Source organism: Euprymna scolopes, chromosome 1 (genome assembly GCF_053919585.1).
Source record: "Euprymna scolopes isolate OS-2025 chromosome 1, ASM5391958v1, whole genome shotgun sequence".
In the NCBI taxonomy this organism is placed as follows: Eukaryota; Metazoa; Mollusca; class Cephalopoda; order Sepiida; family Sepiolidae; genus Euprymna; species Euprymna scolopes.
The window spans coordinates 53,013,466-53,023,750 of record NC_136482.1 but is presented as its reverse complement, the minus strand read 5'-3'; the positions used below and the strand labels follow the sequence as shown (position 1 = coordinate 53,023,750).

The 10,285-nt window shown below is 33.7% G+C and overlaps 1 protein-coding gene across 1 annotated transcript in view; it reads right to left on the bottom strand.

The window, feature by feature from the left end:
* Window positions 1-10,285, bottom strand: part of LOC145296251 (H(+)/Cl(-) exchange transporter 7-like) — a 594,517-nt gene that overhangs the window by 579,451 nt on the left and 4,781 nt on the right. The gene's annotated exons all lie outside the window — the stretch shown is intronic.

Here is a 10,285-nt window from a genome sequence, read left to right as displayed (position 1 = left end):
GAACTTAGTTGACAGTTCGAGACTCTTTTGAAGCCAGGAGTGGAAGATGCACCAGCCCAAATGTGACAACAATAGTCCATACATGGGCGAATGATGGCCTTGTAGGGGTACAGAATACTTTCAGGCATAAGTATCTTTCTAGCACGGTAGGAAGAGCTCACCTTCCTTGCAGTAGCCTTGGCAATGTCCTCAATGTATCTGTTTGAACATGTTCTCTGTGAACGTTAAGCCAAGGAGTTTAAACAAAGTACTTTCAAGTAATGTATCATTAGCCATAGCTATTGGTGATTGAGAAGGTTTCTTGTAATAATTAAATGAAGCGGGCTTAGTTCATATGATCTGACTTTCATAAGACCATCATGCCATGCCCTGTCAAAAGCCTTATATATATATCTAGGGATACTGCCATACCCTCTCCTGTCTTATCCAGTGTATGGTATATACGTTCAAAGATTACAGTTAGGCTATCTGCAGTAGAACAGGCTTGCCTAAATCCATATTGTTCATCGGACAGAAGTTTAGCAACCGTAAGGTGATGGACTAAAGCTTGATTAATTATGGACTCAAAAATTTTGGGCGAAAAGAGGGGGAAAGTTAATGGGGCGATAATTTAATGGGTCAGTTCTTTTGCTAGAATTCTTGTAAACTGGTACCACAGAAGCAGTTTTCCAGCAGTCAGGAAAGCAAGATTCGTTAAGGCATTTGTTGTAAAGTTTGGAGAGAACTGGAGAACCTCAGCTGAGCATTTTTTTATAGTACAGTCGGGATGAGATCAGGTTCACATGCTTTTGAGGTGTCTAGGTTTTTCATGATATCATGTACTTGAGAAGGCGTGATTTTCAGATCATCTATCCGCAAATGAAAATCAGGGAGGGAGTGGTTTGCTCGGTCCAAGGCAAACTGACAGGAAAGCATGTTAGCTTTCTTGGTTGCCGTACACATAACCTCATGATTGTTGGATGAGCATAAGTGAAACATAAGATTCGACTATAAACATTATTAAAAATGATCGATATGACGAAGTGTTGGGCAACACATTACTTGCTGTTTTCATTATATATCAAATGTATATGGATAGATTCTTTATGTAGGAATTTATCAGTTCAATAAGGAAAACACATAATTTAAAAAGAGGGGTTATAAACGCTCGAATGGAGCTAGGTTATAGATACATGGAAATGCAACATCTAATTAAGGACACATTAGGATGGAAATGTAAAATAAAATAGAATGAAGATAAGGTTCAATTAATTCTGAAAACAAAATTATTGCCCATGATAGATTTGAATAGTCTTTAAAATTTAGAATCTCAAATTGCTCATTTAGGCATAATCTACACTGAGCACCTAAATTTCTACATGTACTGGCCTAACATATTATTTTCTCACACATATATTGCTGAATACCCAGTTTCTTTGATCTCCCAGTAATGGGCTGTTAGTGCTATAATAATAGCAATTTATCAAGAACTTTCAAATGGGACAGAGATTCACCACCCCAAATATAACAACTGTATTCCATATATGGTCTGATAGAAGATTTGTAGAGATAAAGAATAGCTTCGGATGTGAGAAAGTGTTTAGAGCGATAGAGACAACAGATTTTATGAGAAACAGAAAAAGCAATCGATTTAATTTATGGACTCCAAGAAGTATTTGATGCAAAAGAAAGACTAAGAAGTTTTACAGTCGATTCTTTTATCAAGAGCAAAGCCTTCTATAAAAATATCAGGAAATAATTGAATGTCTACGATTGAAAGACAGTCTTAACAGGATTAAACGAAACAAGCCACTTCTTACCTTAATCCATAACTGAACCGAGATGAACATGTAGATCGACTGCATATTTCAACTAATCGGAGGAAGATGGGCGAAAGACAATACCAAAATAGTTTTATCAGCATAAATGTGAATTTTCTGAATAATATTCTCTGGAAGGTTATTTATATAGAGAAGAAACATTATTGGATCTAGAATAGAGTTCTGGGGAACTCCAGTACTGATAGGAAAAGAAAATGAAGATACAGTATTCAGAGTTACTCGCAAGCTTTGATCAGAAAGAAAATTTCCAATAATGTCAAAAATTTTATCAGCAATTCTATAATCTCGAGGTTTATATAGAAGACTTGAACGTCATACTCTGTAAAATGCCTTTGGAATGTCAAGCGCAATGACCCTGCCTTCTCCTAAATTGTCCATAAACCGACTGATCCGTTCAGTTATAACAGTTACTAGATCAGCTACTGAACAAAAACTATGAAAGCCATACTGAACATCACTAAAAAGGTCCAAACTTTCCAAAAAATGAACAAGCTTGCCGTTGACTCACTTCTTAAACACTTTGCTAATAATAGAGCTAACAGTTAATAACAGAAAGAAGACTATCAGGACGATATTTAGTTGGATCGAACTGATAACCAGCCTTTTTAAAGATAGGACGATGGAGGACTTGTTCCAATTAGAAAGGAACCAGGACTGAGGCACACACAGATTGAATAATTTGAAAAAATTGCAGGCGGACAACATTTGAGAATAACAACAGGAATCAAATCAGGATTGAAACCCATAGACTGGTCAACAGCAGTAAGAATTCTAGCAACCATCTTTATGGAGTAATAATATAGAATCAAGAGATAAGTTTTTGAAGAAAAATCTAGAACAGCGCCAGAATCATTGAGACGAGAAACGAGAGCAGCCTTATCCTTAGAATGTGAAATGACTTGAAGACCATTGTCACGATTACACTACAGTAATACCTTGAATGCGCTAAGATACGATTTATTTAATACGATGATACATTGTATCTATATTTACGCCCTAAGATACAACAATTTTTTAGATACGATTTCAAAAATCGTGCGACGCCAAAAAATTAAAAAACTCAAAACAAAAAAAACTTTTAAAACGCACAGAAAGAAAACAGTGTGTATTTGTGTGTGTATGTGTACCGTAGGCTATTGTTTTAATTAACATTTATTATTATATATATATCCATTCTCTTGTTATTACTGTCGTATTTATCTTTCTTTAGCGATTGTTGAGTGTAATTTCAACATAATTTGAGCTTGATTTGCATAAATTTCTTACGCTTAGAACGGATTAAAACTGTTCAGTTTAATTCAAATTATTCTGAAGTAGGATTTTTTCGAGATACATCGGCAATCATGGAATGAATTAAATTCGTATCTCAAGGTATTGCTGTATTATATCTTCTCCCAAAATTATGAGAGCCAACTTTTTGAGATGAGATAGAGTCACGAATCCTTTGAGGATAGCTAGATTAGCCTCCAAAAATGTTCTTGGAGGCATTGCTAGCTCTTCTAGAATTGTCCAAAAGCCTCAGAACTATCTCAACAATATTGATTGAAGTAATGATTACGATGCGCAATGGTAAAAGCACAAAGAGATGACAACCGGGAAGGGGGATGAGCTTTGGTTGTAAACTGATGATGAGGAATTAAGGTGTCAATTCCAACAAGAGGCCAGTCAGTAACCTCCTAAGCAGTAGTATTCGGAGACAAACCAAAAGTAGGACCCCATAAAACGTCGCATGGGAAGTTGCGAAGCTCATCCCAACTAACCTTTTTGTAGCTAAACGACTTACTATGTAAGGAACGGATTAATTGAAGACTTAACAGAAAAATCGGCACTTGTACAGTTTAATCAAGACATTAAAAAATGAAAATATCGAAAGAAAAGTTTAAATTGTACGTATCCGTTAAGGAATGAAGTTCTCCGAAAAAAAACTTTCACTAAATTTCATCAAGTAGTTTTTTTTTTACAGCGAAAAAACAATTTGTCATGATACCGAGCAAAATTTTCGATTTTTGGGAAGAAAAGCTAGTATTAAAGATGGGGGGGGGGTCAGCGCTTTAACTAGAGTTATCTCCCCGTGGCGTTTTCTAAACTTCAAACAAAAATGTAAAAAAATTCCAAGATGCCTGCCTTCAACGTGCTGTCATAAAAACGTGTTTTTCCGCTGTAAAAAAATACTCGATCAAATTAAATGAAATTAAGTCATGGGGCAGAGAAACGTTAAGACAGATTTCACCAACAAAATTTGTGCGATTAGAGTGGATAAGCCAACTAGAATGGTGAGTATTAAAGTCACCGAAGACAAAGATAATGTTTAACAGATGGCGTTATAATGCATTATCAATATTGTTGGATACAGCATCAACAGCAGAGCAGTCACTGTCAGAAGGGGAATGATATAAAAAAAAGAACAAATAGGAAGTGGAGTGCCGAAAAGACAACTTCAAACAGATAAAAGAACATCCATAAAATTCAAGACTAGGAACACGTAAAATAAAAAGATCCTTGCGAAGAAAAATGGTAAAAACATGCAAATGCGTGAAAGAGTCTAATCAAACTAGAGACGAATAACCTTTCACGTGTAGATTATTGTTTTCGATATAAGAATCTAAATTATTCTCACAAAGAGCAAGAAGTGGGATATTTACTTCTGTAAATACACGCTCTTGTAAATATACCACGTGTTATATTTTTATTATCTCCCTTCAAACTAGCAACACATAGAAAATAATTTCTGGTTAGAATTAAAGTTTATAGATCAATTAATTTTCTGTTTCCAAATTAAAAACAGACAGTGTATGGAACCGTGTAGTGTAGCAGTTCTAGATACTGCTACGTTGTTCCTCTTTGTTTTATTGGAAACGGATCCGATTGTATTGATAATTCACCACCATTAGTCGTCTGTTAAATGGGGCGTACAGAATGAAGAATATCTGGTTTCGTCAGGTATTGATATTTTTTATCTTGAAAGATAGAGCAAAATATTTGTTTAATATTTTTGAATGATGTTGCGATGCTCTTCTTTAGAAATGTCAACTGTAAATAAATGTTTTAATCCTAGCTTTATCTATGATACGTTATGATGATAGATCTGTTTGGAATATGTTTAATATATGGGTTGTTAAATGAAATACATTATATACGAACAAGAGCATTTCTCAGTTAAGACATTATTATAGAAGAACACAATAGATATTATCTTACTATTCAAAGTACATGTATTATTAAATCACTTAAGTCAATGCCATATAAAGAAAAATAAACTTAACATTACATCGCACCAAGACCGATTAAGGTTAACACTAACTTTATGGCTATCCAAAAGATACTGATCGAGAATATTTTTAAATAACTTATTACATAAGTTTGAATAAAACCCAATAAGTTATAACAAATTTAATTATACACGAGAAACGTTGAAAAACACCTTTCACTTGCATTTTAACGTGACTGACATAAACAAATCGAGCAGTTCGCAAAGGGAGTTAAATTGTTTAAATATAAGTAATAAAAATGAAAAAAAAATATTTTGTTTTTTTTTTCTCATTTGTAAAAAATGTTAACGCGGGGGTTTATTCCCCTTGTAACATATTTGGAACAGTTATTTTGCCTCCCTTGTTTGTTTCTTTTTTATATCTGCTATTTTAAAATGCAACCATGACGAGATATTTTTTCAGCGTTTCGCTTGCACAATTCAACTTGCTATAATATACTGTTTTTGTTTGTTTGTTTGTTTGTTTTTTCTCACAGAAATATGGAACAAGTAATTTACTGCAAAGACTCGGTTATCTACCCTTTTCTCCAAGATGGCGTTTTTGTTTTTCAATAGATAGCTACAAACGCAGCGTGATAGTGTTGATCAAGTTATTGTCTGTCTGTTTACATAAGTTCTATCATTTCTGTTTTGTGTCTGGGCAGTGAAATATAGAGATATAATAAACAAACAAACAAAAATTTATGTAATAATGTGTTCTTTTGAAATTGTGCTGACTGCTGAACGTCATGTTTTAAGATCCTTTAAAGTTACTGCTAACTTTTAGTGACTGACTGAACCTCGCTCTTAAAACACCAAAGCTATTTAAAATTAAATAAGATTGATGCTGTTGGGTTAATTTTGTTTTGTCCTGGAGTTATTGTGAACAATGATAATTTAATATTTGAGTTAAGTTAAATAATTTATAACTATGAAACATCTCTTCTAACGTGTCTACAATTGCCCGTCTCCCTTGTTTTCTTTTTTCTTTTTCTTTCTTTTTTTTTTTTTCTAAATAATAATTTTGAAAACGATTTCGAAGAAAGCCTGGGCAAAAATACGTGTTCATTGGAATGGTGAACGATTCTGGAGACTAGGTCCAGCATATCAGTAGCAGCAGCAGCAGCGTGTGTACACAACGTTGAATCAACAAGTTCTTAAAATAAATAACAAAAGTATGGATGAATGCAGTTTTGTGACAAACAACGTAACTGTACGCTAACTGCTAATGCAAGGAGCGCACGCGAACGCGATTAGAATCGTAAAGATATCAACGATATACTGTATAGTACAGCGGGAAATTCGGTCGAAGATTCTACTTTCGTGTAGAGAAGATGATCATATTTTTAGCATTTCGCAAGCACCAACTTTCGCAGTTTAGCTATCATTACTTATTATTGGACTAGCATGAAATGTTTTCCCACCGTTTCGATATATTCGCATCTTGCGGTAGAATGAATGGGTGGAGGCCTCTGCCGTAGTTATTCCGAGCCTTTTATTGTTGGGCTGAAGTATAATCCAGCTCAGTCGTAGGACGTGCATCCTTCCAGGTATTACCTTTTCTCTTTGAGAGGAGGTTAGTTTACCGTTGAGCACTCAAGGTGCCCCTACCAACGGATCTGCTTATGGCAGAACAAGAGTGAGCATTCGGGAATGTTGGCGATAAAAGTTCATGAATAGTTAAATAACTAACAAACCAATCCCCAAAAAGGTTATATTAAACGCATTAGAATGACATGATCTACTTAACTAGATACGTTTGAACTTATACAACACTTTATGCACCACTTTTTATTCTTCTACTGAAAAAAGATTTTTTTAAAAAAGGTAGTGTCATCCTTTCCTCAGGCTTTACGTTATCTTTTTAAGAAGGAGTTAGTTTACTGCTAATCTATGGCGGTGCCCCCATAGAGCTGCTGAGGGTTTTTTGTCGGCCAGAGTTGCATTTCTGGTATATAATCTAACCTGACCTTGTATCTAACTTCTTCGCCAGATGCTAAATAAAAAGCGACTGCTGATACTAAAAAGGTAAAAGTTGAAGAAAAAAATGTGATATGACAATTCTAAGATTCTCAGGTTAAGAAATCAAAAGTGTTACTCTCTCCCCACAACCTGGCAACCAGGGAAAGTGTTCGCCCATATATTTAAATTTAATTCCTGAAAACATCATAAGAAGGTAGAACTAGATGGGTCGATTAAAATTTCTACTACCACTAAACCTTCAATATCGAGTAGAAACGACTTTATCAAGTCCTTCACACTAGGAACATGTGTCACAAACCAGAGTTGTGAATCGCCTTTACTACAACCCTATTTCAATGCTTTAATTCATTTATTCATTAATTCATTAAACACCGACTGATTATCACAATTTAATTCCTCGTACAATGTAATAAACCAAACAAAAGGAACGGAAATAAGGTTGCCTTAGTTTCTGTTATTCATATATGTATGTTTTGACTGGCAATTGTATACTAAAACTTGGCAGCCATATTGACATTTAGAATTTTAGTTTCCATTGTTATTCTTATTTAATTTTGCTAATGGCATGGATCTTTTGCTATTTAACTCTCCGTTCGCTATCATTTTGCAATGTAATTTCTATTTGAAATTATTGTAAAGTAACTAGTCAATAAGAAAAAAACAAAATTAAATTATTACTACTACTATCACTTCTACCATCATCACTACCACCACCACCACCACCACCACCACCAATAATAATAATAATAATAATAATAATAATAATAATAATAATGAAGAAGAAGAAGGCGAAATAGAAGATTAAAAAAGGGAAAGGGATATTTATGCATATAAAAAGTAAAATAAATTCTTTCCTTTCTTTTTATTATCAGTTCTTAAGTTTAAGTCTCCTCTCTTTTTATAATAAAACGAAATTTGCATAAGCGATTTTTCTTTACTTTCTTGTATATTATTATTAGATATTATTAAGATTAAGCATCCACTCTTTGCTCATAGAATTAAATTTGTATACGTCATTTATGTTCACATTTTTTTATATAAATTATTATTTATTTACCAATAAAGTTTATTCGTATTGATTGTGGTGATTTTTAACAAAATTAAATGTGTCCATTCAAAGTAAATGAATATAAATGTATATTTGTTGGTTTGGTTAGTTATATTTAAAAAAAAAGATTAACTAAAAAAATGACACGAAGACTAATTGCATTATTTTGTTCGTTTTGTATATTTGTTTTCTTTTTCGAATTTTTTACTGTTTTTGTTTTTACTTTTGAGAGGAACTAGTTAGTTCTATTGTTTTTTATCCTAATGAGTCGCTCTAATATAAGACCAAAAGCCACTCGAGGATAGGGGGTTCACAGGATAGATGGAGTGTCAGTTGAATGAAAAGATGATTGAAAATGATGAATCGAATGAACGAAGTTTAATTACTTATGTGTGGGGGTCAATTTATGAGATTGTTTCTCTCTGAGCCTAAAACTAAACGAAACTTCCATGAACAAAGTTTATTTCCAATAACTTGCCATTCAGGGAACACAATATCATTTCATACATCGATTCCAATCTTCTTAACGCGTTGTTTAACATCCAACTGGCGAACTCATGAGAGGCCGTTGGGCCTTGATATAAATGAACTCTTAGTATTTGTTAAATTTTAAAGTTGCTTTTAAAGTTAAAACTTTTACGAGCATTGTTTTAATGTTGTTTTCTGTGTAAATAAAAATGGAAACAATGATTTTTTTTTTCTTCATATAGTCACAACTCGAACGAAATTGCTTATAATGTATTCAATGTTGAAGGAAAAGGGGTCTGAAGAGACGAGAATTAAAAAAACAAAAACACATAGCTTCCAATGGCGCTGAGTAGTCCATATTAAACCGACCTTGTGTCAAATCCTACCCGTGTAAGGGTAGGATTAGGGGTAGGGTACGAACAATAGAACATTGAATGCAACAGGTGAATAAACATGAAAAGTGACAACAACAGATGTCATTAAGTTCGTTTCATGCAAGCAAAAAATTCCACCAAAAAGCCTATTAGTTTAGTATTCAAAACGACGCGGTCTTTTGTTGTCCACATAAACCGATATAATAGCGATAAACAACCTCTCCCTACTACTACTACTACTACTACTACTACTACTACTACTAAAATATCCAGATAATATGCGAGTAAAGGATTAATTTAATTACTGATGAAAGTGGTTAATCGATACGACCACTAACTTAACACGTTATTTCCGTTTGCAAAATAAAGTGCAAACAAAAAGCAACGTTTGTTCGATAACTGGATGCATTATCTTCAGGAAAAGGCAGGTTAAAAAGGTCGCAGGTCAATCGATGCAGCTACTTTAAAGCACATGTCTGCACGTGGCTCTCGCTGTTGTCATACTCGCTAAAGATTTGTTGTGGACACTCAGTCTAGCAGATGAGTGTGACGGTCATGAGCCCACGTCTGTCGAAGGAGTGTACATTCCTAAGCATTACCTTTTCCTCTTTGCGAAGAGGTTGGTTTACTGCTAATCACTCTAGGCGCCTCTACCGTCGGGTCTGTTTATGTCTATTTTTGCAGAGTTAGAGTGAGCATTCATGAGCGCTACCGACGAAAATTCATTAATAATTAACACTAAATAACTAATAAGGAATGTAAAAAGCGGAACATGGGTTTACTTTTGGTTTCATGCTTTGTCTGTAGTGATTTCCATAAAATAAAAATAAAAATCAATCAGCAAAAAATATGAGATATATTAAACATATTAAAATGAAATTATTTATTTAACTAGCCAAGTTTTAACTTACTTAACACTTTTTATGTCACATTTTTGTTATATAAATATAAATTTCTGAATTCGTTATACGGATTCCCGAGTCCGGAAAGAAATACATGAAGAAGGTTGGATGATGCATCGGTTCAAGCGTTGTGAAAATAACGATGAGAATAGTAGTCCAAGTAATTACAATTGTACAAATCTTTAAGAACTTTACGATCGTGAACAGAAGTGTCACGTATCAGCGGTCAAAAGTAAAATAAACTTTCAGTTTAAAATAGGAATAATTGATAGAGAAACGCTACAACTTTTACGCAATGAATATCGAAATGTAATGAATTAGAAACTGGTGAAGGAAGAATACACAGTGGCAAATAATGACTGTGTTTATAACAATTTAAAGTTAAACAATGCTATTGTCTGAGATTGTTGAATAGTTTGAAATCATGATGATACCGTTATGAA